The sequence below is a fragment of the Neophocaena asiaeorientalis genome, unplaced genomic scaffold (genome assembly GCF_003031525.2).
Source record: "Neophocaena asiaeorientalis asiaeorientalis breed wild unplaced genomic scaffold, Neophocaena_asiaeorientalis_V1.1 scaffold89, whole genome shotgun sequence".
NCBI lineage: Eukaryota > Metazoa > Chordata > Mammalia > Artiodactyla > Phocoenidae > Neophocaena > Neophocaena asiaeorientalis.
The window spans coordinates 6,129,721-6,149,536 of record NW_020172592.1 but is presented as its reverse complement, the minus strand read 5'-3'; the positions used below and the strand labels follow the sequence as shown (position 1 = coordinate 6,149,536).

At 37.6% G+C, this 19,816-nt stretch overlaps 1 protein-coding gene and 1 long non-coding RNA gene across 7 annotated transcripts in view; one reads left to right on the top strand and one right to left on the bottom strand.

Moving 5' to 3' along the window:
- Nucleotides 1-8,636, bottom strand: part of LOC112395351 (uncharacterized) — a 96,782-nt gene extending 88,146 nt beyond the window's left edge. For all 3 annotated transcript variants that reach the window (XR_003002363.1, XR_003002362.1, XR_003002364.1), the window contains exon 1: nucleotides 8,536-8,636. This is a non-coding gene — a long non-coding RNA (uncharacterized LOC112395351). The remainder of the gene's footprint in view (nucleotides 1-8,535) is intronic.
- Nucleotides 8,637-8,754: 118 nt separating this feature from the next.
- The window catches only part of DMTF1 (cyclin D binding myb like transcription factor 1), a 44,057-nt gene continuing 32,995 nt past the window's right edge, over nucleotides 8,755-19,816 (top strand). The window contains exons 1-4 of one of the 4 annotated variants that reach the window (XM_024738420.1): nucleotides 8,757-8,873; nucleotides 10,696-10,835; nucleotides 18,641-18,763; nucleotides 19,100-19,168. The gene's annotated coding sequence lies outside the window, so the exon portion shown is untranslated. Of the gene's footprint in view, nucleotides 8,874-10,695; nucleotides 10,836-18,640; nucleotides 18,764-19,099; nucleotides 19,169-19,816 lie in introns of all 4 variants that reach the window. The other 3 variants (XM_024738419.1, XM_024738422.1, XM_024738421.1) reach the window with 3 other exon arrangements.

Here is a 19,816-nt window from a genome sequence, read left to right as displayed (position 1 = left end):
GATGAATGGATAAAGAAGATGTGGCACATATATACAATGGAATATTACTCAGCCATAAAAAGAAACGAAATTGAGCTATTTGTAATGAGGTGGATGGACCTAGAGTCTGTCATACAGAGTGAAGTAAGTCAGAAAGAGAAAGACAAATACCGTATGCTAACACATATATATGGAATCTAAGAAAAAAAAAGTGTCATGAAGAACCTAGGGGTAAGATAGGAATAAAGACACAAACCTACTCAAGAATGGACTTGAGGATATGGGGACGGGGAAGGGTAAACTGTGACAAAGTGAGAGAGTGGCATGGACATATATACACTACCAAGCGTAAAATAGATAGCTGGGGGAAGCAGCCGCATAGAACAGGGAGATCAGCTCGGTGCTTTGTGACCACCTAGAGGGGTGGGATAGGGAGGGTGGGAGGGAGGGAGACGCAAGAGGGAAGAGATATGGGAACAGATGTATACGTATAACTGATTCACTTTGTTATAAAGCAGAAACTAACACACCATTGTAAAGCAATTATACTCCAATAAAGATGTAAAAAAAAAAAAGAAGGGATTAGCTTTGAATAAGAGAAGGAACATCTCTAGGATTGGAGGAAAGGAGTTTAGGATGAGCTCAGATGAGCACATAAGCAGGGGCAGGGGTGGGGGCAGCAGGCTGCTGAGGAAGTTAATGCTTAAAAGTCTCTGTAAAGGTCATTTGTTGACAGAGTAGAAGGAATAGCTATTAGAGTCTGAGGAGGTCCCTGAAGGCGTGTTGCTGAGGAAATGACAGACTCATTCATTGCAAACCTATAGCGTATAATCTATGACTTTAAAAAAAGTTACTTGGGGTTGAATTTCACCTTTTGTTTGCTTAAACAACAATAAAAAGAAGTGAATTCAACCATTTTGAGTCCTATTTTAAATTTAATAAAAATAAAGTGTCTGATAATATCAGATTTTCCTACCAAATGAATATGGAAAGGGTAGGAAAACACTGGTCACTTATTGCATCCTACCATTAGGTATAAGCCACCTATCCTAGGAATATCTAATTTCTAAATCCTTCATTCAATTTATTACTTTATAAAAGTGTAGTTGTGATGACGAGAGAGGTAGGAAAGGCCTAAAAGCAGAGGGTTTCAGGTTTATTTTCATTTTTACCCATTGCAAGAGACAGACTGCTTATACTATACCTACTAGGACCTTTTCAAATAACACAGTTATTTATAACATTATATATGAGGCACTGTTGTATCACATATTTCCCTGCAATTGGTCTACAATGGTAAAGCAGCATGGGTTCCTCTGAGACTCTTGTGAAAATTTATTACAGGCTCAAGATCAAGAGTGTGCTCAACAGAGAATGATTCCACAGCAGATGGCTCTTTGGAAAAGGAAAAGAGACAAGACTGCAGTATCATGTGAAAATGGGCTCTTGTTCAACAAAAATGAGCTTATCCAATTATAATGGAAATAGAGAAAGGAGTAACAAAGGCTGTAATAGCCTTATGTCTTGCTACACCAGGTTGAACCATCACAGACTAAAATTCAGCATAAATGTAACCTGGTAAGAAACATAAAAGACACAGGAAGAAAACATTAGTGATACTCTCACTGCTGAAGTTACATATCTTTTTTTACCCTAGCTTTGCTAATATAATACTGCTGCAGTGGCTACAATTATATGATTATATATAATAATAATATTCACAAGTCTGAAAGATGGCCCATAGAAACTCTGCTTTCCTAATCCTGTTATTCCCAATTTCATTCAATTAACAATTATATATTACATGTCTTCACCAGGTCTGTCCACTTAAGGTGCAGTTGTTATAACAAAGGTATTATGCTCTGGAATTTAATTTACTATGGTTATATTTAATATAAGATAGATATTCTTTATGAAACAGAAACAGACTCACAGGCATAAGAGAACAGACTAGTGGTTGCCAAGTGGGGGTGAAGGTGGGGAAGGGAAGGATTGGGAGTTTGGGGTTAGCAGATGCAAACTATTATACATAGGAGGGATAAACAACATCCTCCTCCTGTATAGCACAGGGAACTGTATTCAAAATCCTGTGATAAACCATAACGGAAAAGGATATGAAAAAGAATGTATATATATGTATAACAATCACTTTGTTGTACAGCAGAAATTAACACAACATTGTAAATCAACTATACTTCAATTAAATAAATTTTTTAAAAATATATATTATATATAATATATATATATAATGTAGATATTCTTAAATTAGGTAGGTATTATAAGACTAGGTTGATATTTCAGGTAATTTGGGGGGAGGAATAGCTTGCTTGAAAAACAGTGTTTCCTACTGAGTTTAGATTTTACCTCTAACAATTTCAGGTCAAGAAAAACCTTTACCTTGCATGTGTCTGTATGTATCTGTTGCATGTATATTAAGGCTAACCAATGCATCCTTAAGTAAGAGGCCATATCAATTTCTCTAGTGCTTAAAACACTTTGCCCAGAAACATGAAAACAGGCCAATTTCCAAGAAACAGTTTCAGAGAAACAAAAAATGTAAAACAATGGAACTTATGATACCCCTTTCCATACCTTTCAGCAATAGACTGCCACTATGAAACACAATTTAAAATAAGTGTAAAAGATATCTAGAAAGACTACTTGCTAGCTATGATTTCAATGTAAATCTTAATATATTAAAGTATTTTTTATATCCCAATCCTCTTCACTGAAATAAAATTGTTGCCCTAAGAAATCCTACTCAACAAATAAGGCAACAATTCTCTTTTCCTGCTTTTTATTATTTCTTGTTACGATGGATAAAGACAAATAATAATATCTGACATTTTTGAGCACCTACTATTTGCCAGATATGTTTCAAAGTGCTTTGACTAAGCAAGACCAAGAAATTGGTCCATCTTTCCTAATATTTGCAGTTTAGATCAATCTGATGATACTGATTTGATTCATATTTTGTCTTAATCCCTCATTGATTTGTTAATTATGAGCAAGTTTCATGGGCAGTTGCAATAATTTAGTAAATTGCAAGAGTTAACTAAGAGTTTTATACAAAGACACGTTGGAAAAAAACTACTATAATGTAAGCTCCTCCATCCCTTGTCTCTCTTGACCACTACCATATTCCCTATGCCTAGGACAGTGCTCAACACAAAGGACATGCTCACGAAGGTCTGCTGAACGAAAGGAAGGAATGGGTGTATCACAAATGTGCAAACTCCTGGAAGCTATAAAGGTTATGCAGGTTCCTTGTTTCTTTCTCTGTCACCGCATATTCTGGGCAAGGGAATTAGATATATATCAAATAAAAGAGAAGGGAATTAATCAATGACAAGTCATTAAATGTGAGAGGGCCTTTCACATTTGAATTTCAAAGCATAATCCCTTTGGTTTTACTATTGTTGAGGCTTGTCATTTGTCTACCACAGCTTATCACTAACAAATTAAAGGCACAGAATTCCCATCTACTGTTGTAGATACTGGTCTGGGAAAAAAAAAAAAAATCTTGCTGAACAATAAGGACATCTGCTGGTTAAAATGCAACACCTCTATCCTTAAAATACTACATCTAGATGGACAAGATCTGGGTAATAAAGTTTAGAATAAGTCCAAACTTGTGCCATCTTGTTAAAATAACCTCCTTCTACTAGAGTAATAAAGGTAACACTTGTTTGTTTCATTCCAGAGTTGCCCGAGTAGTGACACTATCTGAAAAAAGACTGAGCTCTCCTGCCAAAAAATAAAAATGGCTAGGTTTCTGATCTCCTGGCTTAAGACACAATTATCTTTGAACTCAACAAACATCTAAGTGTCTGCTAAGTTAAGGTAGCGTACCAGATGCTGGCAAACTGAAGCTATAAGACACGGCAGAGGCAGCAGATGGTCCAGCCTTAGGGGAATGGGGTTAAACTCAGTTAACATCAGCAAGAGACTGAGCCTAATATTTACCAGCACTGTGCTCTCACCATTTTATAAACATTATAGACCAGTTGCTTTCTACAAATACACTCTTTCCCACACTACCTGAACAAATGCCTTCCCACCTCCTGCCCCCTACTCTGGTAATTTGTCACCTTTCCAGTCCCTGCTCAAATGTCTTCTCAGAAAACCCAGTTCTGAACTCCCTACGTAAAGTTCACCTTCAGAGTTTAGAACTTACCACACTGGCAATTACCGGTTGATTTACCAATATATGGTCCCTCTCCCTTCTAGGCCAGACTATAAAGGAAGAGATATTTGAATCTGGGTTCAAACATTCTCCCAATTTTAGTAAAGTAACTTAACTGTTTCTGTTTCATTTTGCCCACAAAATTTTCAAGGACAGAATGAAAACTTCCATCCTCACTTGCTAGGAAGATCTGAAGTCTTAGTTCTCCATTCTCCTAACTGGAAGAAGAACCAATTTTTGCTAATGTTCCATGAATAGGCCTCAGTAAAGCTCTGCTGCAAAAGAAAATTAAGTGAAGAGGTAACCAGGCTGAAAGATTAAAAGAGGTGTAGGGATGAGACACTGACATGAAATGGAGAGCAGGAAAGGGGTTATGAGATGGAGTGCAGTAAGTCCCGGACAAAAGCCTGGAGGAGGAATCTCAGACAGAAGAAGACTTGGAAGAGCCTGATGTGTTGGCCTAACTAGGGACAGTTTGCTCATTCCTCTATTAGCACAGGGATCCCCATCAGCTTGCCGGAAATTCTGGCAGGGTTTCCAGTGCATACACATCAGTTGTATTAATAGGACTCAAAGACTGTGTAGAAAGAAAATGGGCTACTCAATAATTATATTTTTCATTTACTTTGAACAGAAGTCCTTGGAAACATCTCTTTATTCTGAATCATGACATCCAGGACATGAGACAATCATTAAACAATAAAACCAGCCTCTCAGTATTTGAAACACTTTTATATTAACATATCAACCTTTCAAAAAAGGAAGGTCATTTCATCAATATTCTATTGCTGATGAGGTTCATGAAAGTGTTATAAAAAATCTGGAGTCCAACAGAGCTAATCATAACTAGCAAATGCAGTAAATACCATAACTGTGCTATACTTTTATAATACCTTCTATTTATGAAAGAACTATTTTTCACTTTTTTCTACAAAATAATTACTAATTAGGTAAATCCTAGGATAATATTAAAAATCTCATGCATTCCCTAGGTACATACTAAGTAGTGAGGTAGGAAACACCGAGAATTATAATTGCAGAAAGTTGCTCTAGGTTTAAACTTTGGATAGTCTTACGTTGATAATGCATGTTAAAGATATAGAGGTTTACTATTATAGGTTTACTTTTTAAATTATGTATTAAAACTAATACTAAAATACACTTGTTTTCCCCAAGTAAACACCAGTTGACCTCGGGAAAAGGTAATTATGAAAGAAACTCACCCAGAAAGGAAGAATTAATTATGAGGATGCACTTGACATTTTTTAGGGAATTAACAGCAAAGTGCAGACTAACCTAAGGTTTTTCAGAAGAGAATGGGTAGCAACTAAAATTTAGATAACACTCTCTTATGCCTCAGTGAAAAAGAATCCTACACGGTAATGCTTTGTGGAAAATGTAGCTAATTAAGAACCAATTCCTCATAAATGGTAATGTTAACAATTTTACCTATGTAACTATTATATTAGAACTCCACTTTGAATAATTTAATTGCTTTTCTGGTTCACGGGTTTATTAGTTTCTGTATTTAAGTGCTTACTACATATGACAGGCTCTGTGCAAAGCATGTTGCCTACATTATTCTGGGAGATAGATTTTAGCATCCCCACTTTTCAAAAGCAAACGAAGCTTAAAGATGCGAAGTACCATACCCACCGCTAAGCAATAAAGTCAAGATTCACACTCGGGTCTGACTTCAACATCTATACCACAACACTCTCCTGCCTCGTGGTGTTGGTTACCTATTATTTATATACTCATTTAAAAACTGAACGATATATGCCATAACCACAGTGGGATGCAGCGATTACCACAAACTGGTAATAAAGTTAGATGCAATAAAATGCTGCTCTTGACAGTTATTTTTGAAAATTGGTCAAATGTATCCTCCTTCCAGTTCAGTCAAGACTCTGGAAACTGGTTGTAATAATTTTTCATTATAAAAATACGGTTGCCAAAGTGTGCTTTTTGAGCTGCAGAAGGGTAGTTCAGAGCACAGGCTCTGGAGCTGAGGCTTTCATTCTGACTCTACCATTTATTTGCTGTTTCCTTGGACACATTCCTTCACTTTTTTGGTTCTTTTCTAAAATGGGAATCATTTGTAATAACTATACTGAAGCTTTGGCACTTGTGAACATTAAATGTGTTTAATATACGTAAAGCATTTAAATGACACATAAGCACTCAAAAAATGTTAGCTAACCTTGTCCAAATCCAGGCCCTTTTATATTTTTTTTTTTAAATAGACCTTATTTTGGGGGACAGTTTAAGACTCACAGCAAAATTGAGGGGAAGACACAGAGACTTCCCACATCGTCGCTGCCCTACACACGAACATTATCAACATACCCCACTGGAGTGGTACATTTATTTGCAAATGATGAACCAACACTGATATATCATTAACAACCAAAGTCCGTGGGTTACATTAGGGCTCACTATCTGTGTTGTACATTGTATGGGTTTTGATAAATGTATAATGCCATGTATCTACCACTACAGCATTATACAAAATCATTTCGCTGCTTTAAAAAGTCCTCTGTGCTCCACCTATTTCTCTTCCTCTGGCCTCAAACCCTGGCAACTACTGATATTTTTACTATCTCCATAGTTTTGCCCTTTCCATAAAGTCAGATAGTTGGAATCAGTAGGTAGCCTTTTCAAATAGACTTCTTTCAGTTAGTAGCATGCATTTAAGATTCCTCCATATCTTTTCATGGCTCGACAGCTCAATTCTTTTTAGCACTGAATACTCCATTATATGGATGTACCACAGTTTATCCATTTACCTATTGAAGCACATCTTAGTCGCTTCTAAGTTTTGGCAATTACAATGAAGTTGGTATAAATATCTCTGTGCAGCTTTTTATGTGGAGGTAAGGTTTCAACTATTTGGGGTAAATATCAAGGAGCAATTAATGGATCACACGGTAAGAATGTGCTTAACTCTGTAAGAAACCACCAACTGTCTTCCAAAGTGGTTGTACCATTCTGCATTCCCTCTATCAATGAATGAGAGTTATACTATTGCTCCAAAGCGTCATGGGCCCTTGATGTTGTCAGCGTTTGGGATTTTAGCACTTCTAATTGGTGTGTGATGGTATTTCATTTTACACTCTCTTTTATGAAATGCAACATTTATGAGTGAGACAGTTACCCGAAAGAATAGATAATGTGGACTACTGGTGAAAGCTGTGTACATTTGGCTTAAAATCGAAACAAATATTTATCTAATTAAACCCATTTCAGTGTGTACTTTTTCCCCCTTTCTTCAATGAATTAGTGTCACTTTCACGAAGTCTTCCAACTACATTTTGTATTCAAAAGAAACCGGGGTTGCAAAAAACTTTTTTTTTAAAGTCAAAAGAGAGGAAAAGAAATCACTAAGCATAATCAACTTCATTAGTTAAGACCAATTCAAGACGTAGTATACACACTCTTGACGGCCTTCATTTGACCTTTACAACCGATGCTCACTACACTCCCATTGTGACAATGTAGTGTTAAGCCTACACATAGTTGCTGGATGCAAGAACATTTGTCTAATCTAATTTCTAAACTCCTCTCATCCCACTAGCAAAAGAAAAGCAGCGTACAATAAATCAATTTTAGAAACAAGTGAAATGAATCCTAAGAAGAGTTGTAACAGAGTTCCGACCACTAAAATCTTCGGAACTCTTTGGGAGATTGGGATTGACATATACACACTACTTTAAATAAAAGAGCTACCTAACGAGAACCTACTGTATAGCCCAGGGAACTCTATTCCCAACTCTGTAATGACCTATATGCGAACAGACTCTAAAAAAGAGTGGATATATGTACATGTATAACTGACTCGCTGTACAGCAGAAACTAACACAACATTGTAAATCAACTATACTCCAGTAAAAAGAAATTAATTTAAAAAAATTCAGGACTCTTTCAAAACAAAAATCTCTGCAGGAGTCTCTGGAAGCTTAAAGACTCTCTGGGGGCGGGGCCGAGTATTGGTCTTCCCTGAAAGCTCCCCAGGCTAGCCGAAGAGCATCCACTTTAGAAAAGCCGTGCTTTATAAGGCGTACCGTGCACTACAGAACAGCATATTCACACAGGATACATTTCACCAAGAACTGCATCATACGCCCAACGGGTAACACCTCTACGCGCCTACGGCAAGGCCGACCAAGTCAGAAGAGCCAGACATACAATTCCCGGTTATCGTCTGCACCCAGACCGCGCTTTCTAACAGTTCCACACGCGAGGCTCCCTCCGCTCCGAGGCCCAGAATAATTACGAAAGTCGGCTGGCGAGGCCCAACTGTCGCCGAGCCAGGAAAACCACAGTTGCGCCAAAGAAATAAGGTCCTCCTTCATGGCATCAGTCAGTACCTATTTCCTTGTAGGAGGAGGAGAAAAGAGCAGACAACGAAAAACTCCCACGCAGACGGCTCTCGAAGCTCAAATAACCAAGGACCTTTTTTCGCGCTCCGACTTGGCCGGAAGTGACGCCGCGGCCAGTGCGCGGGGCCGCCCCCAGGGAGAGGAGGCCGGGCGGGGGAGCGCGCGGGGGCTGGGGGCGGGGCGCGGCCGTAGCTCCGTTTCCGGTGGCTTGTCGCGCTCGCTCACTCCAGCTGCAGCCACTCTTGCCCGTGGCTGCTTCCTCCATCCTGGTATTTTTTGGAGCCTCCATCCTGGTTCTTCCAAAGTGCCCGGACCCAAAACAGGAAGTAAGTGCGATGGAAGCTTCAGGTCCCAGGCGCCGCTAGGGCCGCTCCGCCCAGTGGAGCCTGTCCGGCCCCCTTGCTACCCGCCTGCTCTCGCCGGCCGGCGCCAGCTGCCGGCGCTCGGGCACCGCGGGCGGGGTGGGAGCTGGGCCTTCGTGACGCTGAAGCTGCAGTCCCCGCACGCTCACGCCAGGGCCTCCCTCTCGGGGCCGGGCCTGTGGCGGTGGCGTGGGCTGCAGAGCAGGGTAGCGATCAGCCGTCGAGGCACAGCTAGCGATCCGGCGGGGGCGGAAAATGGCGGCGGCTTCGGAGGAGCTAAATGGCGCCGGGACCCCTGGGGGTGGGGTGGGGTGGGCCGGGAGATTGGCGAGAGATTCGGGCCCGGGAACCCCGAGAGTAAGGAAGCCTTTCTTGCTTTTTCGTAGGGTTTCTTTTTCACGTTTTTGTTACCTTTTCGTTTTTATTTGGTACAGTGAAGGAGAGGTGAGCTTGGATGGGATCGAGAGAGTTGGGGCTTGTCTCGCGCCACCCCACCGCACCCCCTATTTTTTCCTCTTACCTTTTCGCCTCTTCGACTCTTCTCCCACCTTTTGGGGTTCACTCTCGCTCAGCTGTTCATGGCCTAAGCGGAAGGGATCGGGGTTGCTGGCCGAACCATCACTGTCAGCCTGAGTCTCTTTTAAAAGGGAAAGATAGGAGCTGAAGTGCGGGGAGACAGACCTAACCCGGCAGAGAACAGGAAAATGAGCCTGCAACATAGGGATTGTTGTAGTTTGACGAGCTCCGAGGAAGTTTTAAAATTTTTTAATTTTCTTCGTCCTTTAAAATAGACTTTGAGAATCTTTAGGGAATCTGCGGCATCGGTTTGAGGGTAGAAGTGGCCAATTCTATGCAGTTGAATGGTACAGCATGTGTTTTTAGAATAAAAATAATTCGGTGTAGGTAAGGAGAGGTGATTAATCTGTGAAATGTAAAAGTCAGGGCTCCCTTTCCCTGATTGAATTTGGAAATTCACATTCAATGGTTATTTTCTCGTAACTTGATTTATCGTTGTGCACCTTCTTTCTGACCGTAGGTGAGGCTGCTTGTTGGGACATTTGACAAAAAGCGTATTCTGTAGGATTACTTCCTAATGTTCAGTATTTTAAACTTACAGTAATACCGTTTGGAAGTATTTTATTTTTTATCGATTTTACCTTTATTTTCATTTCCCGAAGACAACCATTTATAGCTTTTAAGCTCCAGTTCAAGTAAGACATTCTTGCATTGTGTTGAAAGTTTTACAGACAGAAAAACTATTTTTCAGGGAAGGATTTTCATATTTTTCCATTACTTCAGATTTTTTTTCTTTGAGCTGCTCTTAAACTTGTGTTTCAAATAACTTGTGTGTCACTGCATTTTTTTCTATTTATTTATTTAGTAATTTGAATAATTTACCAGCATTTAAACGTTTAAAGACCGTGCTGATAATACACCAAAAACTTACCTTTTTACTGTTATGCTGTAGTGGTGGTAAGATACATTTATTAGGTTAAGATTTAGAGACTTAGTTAAGGTTCAGGGAGAAATTAAGTTTATGTTCCTTACCGTTACAAAAATTGTCAATCTGTTTGACTAAAATTTGGTGTGAGAATAAAGTTTTTTTCCCTTCATTCACAAGGGACAAAAACTAGCCTGATCATTTCTGGGGAAAAAATTACGTGTTAGTTATGAAGAAAAAATATTTCATGTTTTATGATAATCTTATTTTAACTCCCATATACTAAGTAAGTACTTTATGTGCCACCAAAAAAGCTAATTTTTTTTTTTTTTTTTACTATTTTAGTTGATAGGCTCACCCCAAAATATGCTTTTTGGGACTGATCTAGAACCTGCATATTCTCCGTGAATCTCTTTAATTGATTGCAGTTGAGCTAGATGGTGGAGCCAAAATGCTATTGCCCTGTCTTCATCAACAGTTAATCAGTAAGTACTGGGCATTGCATACTTATATAGAACTTTAAGTCCACACTTTGAGCAGTTCCATGCATAAATATATACTATATAAACATTTTTCTCTGGGTGTTCAGGTTTTAGAAGTATTTTGAGGGGAAGCAGTCACAGGAAATGGTTATTGGTAGAGAATTATACCCCGAAAGAAGGTAGTTGTCCTCTTTAGTTTTTTTTTTTTTCTTTCTTTTTCCCAAGTTCTCTTCTTTTTACGGGCTTTTTTAAGATCTAGAAAAGTTACCTCATTTCACCCCAAGGCAGCGGGAGAGATAAGTGTATTTATAAGGTTAGCTAGATGTTACTAGTTAATATTGAAATAAAAACAAAACTAGTCCTTACTTCTCCCACATAATATTTATCTTTCTGCTCACTTATTTATCTCTCCAACAACTACAGATTCTAATTTTTATTAATGTTGTAATAAGCTTGTATGTCCTGAAAATAACATCTCATTATTTTAAACAGTTGTTGTTTTCATGCTCCATTGAGAACACTGACTTAAGTTAACACTTGTGAGGATGAGTAAGATAATGTGAAACAAGTGTCCCTAGGAATATACAGCCTAGCACATAGATGTTAAAATATTGAGGGGGGCTGGGAACTGTGTTTTGTTGTAAAGACATCAAAACTTTGAAAAGATTAGGAAGAGTTCCAGTTTTTTAATATCATATGTAGAGGCTGTCTATTTAACACTATTTAACCTGCCTCATCAAAATGGAGTTTTCTTTTTTAATCGTTTTCTCTTACCACCATCATTTTTAGCACCTTTTTTTTCCCCCTCATATAAGAAGATTCCTTAGGAATTGGTATGCTTCTAAATGCTTTGCAAATTCAGCTCCAAAGCCTTTTCTGTCCTTAAATACTACGCAGTGACCTGAGAAAGTGATAAACCTATTGCCAAGGGCATTAAATATAAAATAGAGTTATCAAATGTATGTGGTATTTTCTTTCATATTATTTCTCCCCTTCACTTTTTTTCCTTTTGTGAAGAGGATGCTTGTAATAGAAATCACAAGTAGGCTTTGTTTTTGTTTTGATTCCGTAAAGGTAAATGATAAACTTAAATAAAAGAAGAAACCTGTCTATCATGTCTCCTTTTTCACGTTTATAGAAAGATCCCATTCCACCAATGAATACCAGAAAGAAGTTGTCATGGAAAAGCACACTGGAGAGCTCTTTATGAACAATTTAATTGTCTTTTTGTTTGGCGGGTGTGTGTGTGTTTGTGTGTGTGTGTGTGTGTGTGTGTGTGTGTGTTAACCTTATGCCATTTTTTTAGCTGTTATTTTAGTTGTGTGCACTGTGTTGTCAAGCCCTTCTTCCAAGTAACCGGTTGTCAAAACTAATCTTTTTGACCATCAGGTGTTAGGCAGCAAAAAAATGCTCTTTAGGTTTATTTACTGTCTATGTGTATTTTAGTATCTGTTGCAGAAGTGTGGTTTAAAAATTGGCTTCAGTGTATATCAGAACTATAGTGATAATGTATTACCTTTAAAGAGCTTCTGATGATGCCTTGCTTAAAGGGTTCAGTTTTCAATGGCTGAAATCTTAAAATGTAGCCAAATACACATTGTATAGCTCTTAAATCATGCACCGGGTAAAAGACAACATTTTTGGTTTTTAATAAGCAATATGGTTGTATTGCCAAACGAGGTATGAAATGCTGTACCTTGAAATGAATGATACTACCAAGTAATTTTTTTACTCTAATAGTGTCATTGTTTTCAGTAGTTGGTAATTGAAATCAACATCTTAAACAATTAAAGCCTATTATAATAAACCCTGTTAATATCTTTATTGATGTTTTATGGTATATAGTCATATTATCTTAAAACCAAGCCATAATGAACATTAGTTAGGTACCTTAATTCAGTATGCTTATATGTTCATTTATAGTTCTCTTTCTCAAACTTTTCCACAAAGTATACAGAAGAACAAATCCCCTGGGACCATAGTCTAAAGCATTCAACCTCAACTGTGAAGTGACCTCATTCTTATATTTAATAAAATCAATATTTAAGATGTCTGTGGCTTTGTCTGTTTCCTGATATCCCTCTATGTCCCCATGTTCAGGATATAGGATTTCTTTTTCTTTTTATTAAGTTATTTTTACTTAAAAAAATATACTTATTTATTTTTGGCTGCGTTGGGTCTTCGTTGCTGCACGCGGGCTTTCTCTAGTTGTGGCAAGTGCGGGCTTCTCACTGCGGTGGCTTCTGTTGTTGCAGAGCACGGGCTCTAGGCACGGGGGCTTAGTTGCTCCGTGGCATGTGGGATCTTCCCAGACCAGGAATTGAACCCGTGTCCCCTACATTGGCAGGCAATTCTCAACCACTGCACCACCAGGGAAGTCCAGGAATTTGTTACCTATTCTCTTCTTAGTGAAAGTCTTCACTAAGACTTTCTATTTAGCAGAGTTTTCATTCTTTCAAAAAAAAAAAATTTCAGAACATATCTTTCAGATTTTTTATTGTATGTTACTAAGCAAATCCCCTTACAAGCATTTCCTAAGGCGTTAGTTATGTACCACCTAAGGTATGATAGTGGCCAATATGGAGTCTATAATAGCAAGACCTTGAAAACAAAAATGTTCAGTAATAGGTTAATGGTTAGATAAGTTTAGGTACCATGTACCCATTTAAATTGCTATGGAAGAATAACTAGTAATATCGGAAAATGCTCCCCATAAAGTTAAGTGCAAAAAAAAAAGTTATAAAAGATGTGACAGTATGATCACAGTATCGTAAAAACAATTAAAAATAGGTATGTTGATATATGGCTGAAAGGTTTGGAAGATTATCACCAAAAAACAAAAAGGAAAATGAGTAATTTTCTTATTATATTGGGGCAGGAAAAAAGACATCTGAAAACTAAATGTGTCCTTACTGCCTTATTGAATTATGCCAAAAACTTTGCGTCAGCTAGTGTTTCTCAGTCTTTGCCTCATCCAGTAAAATTCTGGTACTTTACGTTCTGTAGCTTGCTTGATTTCCCCTTATAAAACTATTTTATAGTACTGAATGCTTTTCACACCATGTAGTCTCATCCCATCTTGCAATGAAGAATCACATCTTCAAGCATCAAGGGTCAGCAAGTGTTAGCTCTGTGCTTCTCATGATCTCTAATAATAGAATCTACCCTTCCCCATTTGTACTAGTCCTGTGCTTGGGAACCAGTAAACATTTATCTACAGAAACTAGTCCCAAAACCAGGAGGAAATGCCACTTTTCTTGGTTTGATCTAGTTTTTAGAAGATTATGACACGTAGTTGCCTGATAAACCAGGACAATTATGTAGACTCAATTGATGGAAATACCAGTTTAAGATAATCTAATGAATAAAAACTTTACATCAATACTGGAATGGAGTAGAATAAAGGATTCATGTCTTTAAAGTCTGTGTTAACTAACAGATCCAAGAGTAGTAGGTTTTTTGGTTCTACATTGAGTAGGGTCATCTTGTTCATTGAGAGCTATAAATGTAAACAAATACATTTCTCATTTAAATGTGAGTATAATAACTGTTCTGTACCACACTTCAGGTATTCTTTTCTTGATTTTACTAAGGCATTAAGATATCCACCAAATGATGGAAACGTGCCAGAATGCCATTTCACCAATTAAAATGGCTGTTAAAATTTTTTCCTTTCATGTTCTCACTTCTAGTTGGTTAAAAAAAAGTAGTGCATATGGTATAACCCATTTGAGAGAAAGAAAGGAAGATCTAAATAGGCTGATGGTGGACTTCCGTGGTGGTCCACCAGGGAAGTCGTTAGATTCTGCGCTTGCAGTGCAGGAGCCGAACTAAGATCCCACATGCCTCGAGGTGTGGCCTAAATAAATAAATATGTAGATTGTCTTTTTTAAAAAATGTTTATAAAAAAAATAGGCTGATGATGTGTATTTATTTGCCCCAAAGGGAACCAAAATTTTGATGTTAAAATTGGAGATCTTCCTGATATATTTCCCTATTAAACCAAATGGGGAACGGGTTTTGAAGTTAAGCATAGTTTCACGTATAATGAATTACAGTACAAGGCCCTAAATTACTCAACTTTGTACCTTACTATCGTAAGTTGATTTATTTACCAACATTTTTCAGTTACTCTAATAGTCATATTAAAATACAGATGTACTCTTCCTATAAATAACAGCTGTCTTGACTCTACCGTAGATCTTCTCACTCTGCTTTCTTTGAGAGCTAAACCTTGTACAAGACCTGTTTTGTATTACCTTCTGTACTTCCAATTCTCTGTATTCCAGTAGGTCAGCAGTGTTCTACTTATTGCCAAATCAAGTAGTCACTTCTCCATCTTATCCTGTCAGCAGTATTTAACAGTCAACTACTTAATGCTCCTTGAAAAACACTCTCAAGCCTTTTAAGTAACATCTCTTAGTTTTCCTCCTGTATCCCTGGCTGGTCCTTCTCAGTCTCCTTTCCTTGTTTGTGCATTGCTTGACTTCTGCTTCAGAACTCTAGGCTGTCTTCTCTAACTTCTGTAGGTGATCTTATCTTTAAAAACAATTTGCATGCCACTAACTCAGATTTACAGGTCTAATCCCTGCCTGTTGAATTCCAGCTTCCAACTGGCAACTTGGCATCTTCATTTGGGTGCCGTATATCTTAACTTGTTAATATTAACAGTAATAAAAATATTGAATAAATATCTTCTAGTGCCCCCAAACTCAATTATTCAAGCCAAAAGTGTAGGAATCATCTTGAAACGGCTCCTCATCTCTTAATCTACTTTCAGCAAATCCTGTCAATACTACCTCCAAAATAAATCCTCTGTCCAAGCTCCTTTCTTTGATTTCTGCCACCTATTCCAAATGACTATCATCTCTTGGACAGCTGCTTGTTTCATGACTTACTCCCTTATCCATTCTCCATATTGCAGTCTGAATGATCTTTTCAAAATGTAAATTATATTTCCCAATTTAAAACAGTCCAAGGATTTATAAGCCCTTGTGAGATGTGCCCCTGTCTTTTTCTCCAGCCTTAAATTCAGCTACTCTCCTTGCTCGGAAGCCTCTGCCATTGTGGCTTTCTTTTTTAATCCCCTCCTGCCAGGCCTAATCAGGTCCCACCTTGGGGACTTTGCTGTTAATCTGTTGGCTGGCTTACAGTACTTGCTGATGAAGAAATATAAAGTAGCCGTTAAGGTAAGCTTCCCTATTTGTAGTATGATGCTATTCTATAAAAAGTGTATGTAGCGGGGAGGAATATATTGACATATATGAGTAAAATAACTGGAAGGAGGCATGAGAAGCTGACAGCATTGTTTACCTCCAGGCAGGGGGTCTAGGGAACTAGAGTGGAAAGTAGACTTCACCTTTACCTTTTGAATTTTGAACCATGTAAATGTGTTACCTTAAAAAGTAAATTAAAAATAAAATTAGGTGAGTTTCTTAAATACTACTAAATCCAGACTGTGTAGCTGTAAGTACAAGAGGGGAAAAACCCCAGGAAGGTAAGTCAAGAGCTTATCTTTGGGGGTTAAAAAAAAGTAGCCACTATATCCCAGTGCCTAGAGAGTTCCTGGCACATTGCACATGTGATATATATTTGTTGATTGAACAGATATGCTAGTTAATTTGCAGAGCAGTGTAGAAGCATTTACTCATCTCTAATATGAATTATCAGACTTTTTAAAATGAACCTAGAGTCCTGATTTAAAGCTAGTACACTGCATGGGATCAACCTCTAACCCCAGTACAGGTTATCAAGAATGAAATACTCTCATCTAGCTATTTCAGACTCCTTTTTCCTTGTACTTACCTTGTATCTTACCTTAAGATACCTTTCCTTGTATCTTACCATATCTTCTCAAATCCACCTTTATTTTCTCTTTTTCCCGAAGTTTTAGATTAATTTGGGTCCTAAGATGACAGTCATTAAATTACTAAACCAGTAACCATTTTGTACCTATCACATGAGGAGTTGTGCTGGGTTTGTTATTTTTTTGCTTTGTTGTTTCTTTTTAAATAAAAATACTAGTGGCAAGGTATTTTTATTTACTACCAGGAGTGGAGTTTACACCTCAGTGGTTGGAATATAAATTTGTACATCCTTTCTGGGAAATAGACTGCAGCATGATTTAAAAGTTTATTTTGTTGTATTCTTTGATCTAATAATTTTCAGCAATTAATATTGTTTAAAGAAATAGTGTATGAATGTTTCAGTGTTTTACAGAAATGAAAAATTGGGAAGAATGTAAATGTCCAGTTATAGGCTGTTTGTTGGATAATGTCATGTTTTTTATGCAGTGGAAGTTTTAAACGATACAGAAAACTTCAGTTAAATACCTAGCTTGGTTTCCTTCACATTTTTCAATGTGAATGAACTCTAAAATGGAGTATATAAAATTGCTTCTACAGTATAGCCTCATACACAAACACACACACATCAACAAGAGTGAAGTATGATTTTGGTAAGTTTATGGGTGGTTCTAACTTCTTTTTTCTTTTTTTAACATTTAATTTCTCCATCTTCTACAGTAGGTATTACTTTACAAACCAGTTTTAAACGTCTTAATGGATTCTGAAGTGAGAACAACATGAAATCTGTTAACTGACTGGATGTTTCTCTAGCAGGATCTGTACCTTTTGCACTACAGACTTATTTATATATAGCAGTTCTCAAAGATACCCATCCTAGAGAGGAGTTCTAATTAGAATACTGCAAAAATGAGAATTTTAATCATTGGTTTTTGCTGAAACATCCCCTTGAACCTTAAATCTTGCTGTGCTTTTTAATTTTCGGTTGATCCTTTGGGATGAAGATGAGAAGTTTATTGAAAGAAACCTTTAAAAATCAAATCATGGGGACTTCCCTGGTGGCACAGTGGTTAAGAATCCGCTTGCCAATGCAGGGGACACAGGTTCGAGCCCTGGTCCGGGAAGATCCCACATGCCGCGGAGCAACTAAGCCCGTGTGCCACAACTGCTGAGCCTGTGCTCTAGAGCCCATGAGCCACAATTACTGAACCCGAGTGCCACAACTACTGAAGCCCATGTGCCTAGAGCCTGTGCTCTGCAACAAGAGAAGCCACCACGATAAGAAGCCTGTGCACCACAACCAAGAGTAGCCCCCGCTTGCCACAACTAGAGAAAGCCCAAGCACAGCAAAGAAGACCCAATGCAGCCAAAAATAAATAAATTAAATAAATAAATTTTTAAAAAAAATCAAATCATTTCAGATTTTGTAAGTTTCACAATACATTCAAAAGCTTTCTTGTAATTTATGTTTTCTGGCCTGATTGTTTAGGATTCCTTTTTTCCCACAGATCCCTGGGCAGAGCTGTTAACAGATATTATGTAGTTTCTAATGCTTTAAGATGAAATATGGTACTACATTTAAAGAGAGATGTTAATTGTTATAAAGAAAAATGTAGTTACTGGTAATATTTGTGGTATTGTTGGTTGGTATACACCCTAGGTCATGTTACATGTACCCAGATCTACAGTTCATAGAACCACTGGTGTAATTCAACCTGTTTTTTCCGAGAAAGTTTGACTGCCTGATGAGGGGCAACTTGGGCTGAGAAACTGCCTATAAACTGACTTAGTAGGCATAGGATCCCATCATTTCTGCCCTTCATTGGAGAATTCTTTCAGAGGCTGATTTCCAAAAGGTCTACTTATGGAAGAATTCTGGTTTTGTCCTTCCTCTTCTAGTTGAGACATCACAGAGGCTTGAGGCTAGATTGTCATCAGCATACTGCTAGCACACAGTTGTTTGTTCTCAGTAAGCCTTATTGTATAATGCTGTTACTTTTTCAGAGCGTTGCAGAGGTAGGAACATGGAGGAGAAACAATCTGGATAACATGAAAGTGATGCTGGTGGCAAAGGGAAGGCAACTCGATTCTGTGGGAAGGGCTATAGCTGATCCATCTGTTTTCTAGGTAAGCATTCCTTTGTTCCAGGGACCTTACCTCATGATTTGCAAATTTTAGTCATAACTAAATCATGACCTCCGCTTATCTTTAATTGGGGAATGGCGTCTTTACCATTGTAAAATGAATGATGTCCTTTTAAAACAGTAATTTGTACAGTAGAACTTGAGTGAATCAGTAGATCTTCACCATGTAAATGTTAATAGTTCTTAAGTTTTTCTGCTAAGGGAAAATGCATTTGTGTAAATGGCAAATATATGTACAGACTAATATCTTGTATATAGCAACCAAATAAATATTGAATGATTAATACACATCAAGGCTTATGTCCTCTGTATTATTTAGTTGGTAAAAAAGTATGTGGACAAGACCAAAATTGAGTGTTGAGGCAAGAACTTCATTGAACATTACAAGGTAAGCCCAAAGACTTCAATCAGGCCATTGATTGCAATTCAGGGCATTTCCCCCTGTCAGCCATGAGATACTGTATTCAAAGTGCTACTTATTCAGTCTGTCTGAACAAAAGGGAAATAATATATGTGTAAAATAACAGGTAAAGGCACTTTAAGCAAAATCCAGTTCTCTACTTCAAAATAAGACCTAGATCCATATCTGTTAGGAAAACAGTTTGGTCAGTGACAGATATATGTACTTGTTCAATATGAAAAAAACAGCAGGAAGGATTATTTAGTGTTCCTGTTTTTCAGATAATAATAGAGCTTAAATACTTGCAAATAGTGTTTTAGAGAAGTAATTCTTAGATTAAGAGAAAAGTTGTGATGGGTCTTCTGGTAAAGAATCAGAAGTTAAACACCTATTTGAATATATCACAAAGCTGCCAATAAAAAATAACTAAAAAGTGGTGTGAGTTTTTGCTCATATGACATACAACTTGGAACAGGTTGTCTTTCATTGGATGTGATAAAAACAACTCTTAAAAAAGTAAATGCTGTAGGTTTTTAATTAATCATCGCATTTAGATTCTTGCAGATTATTACAGCTAATTCTAAATAATTGGTATAAGCTTTTTTTTTTTTTTTTTTTGCGGGTAGCCGGGCCCCC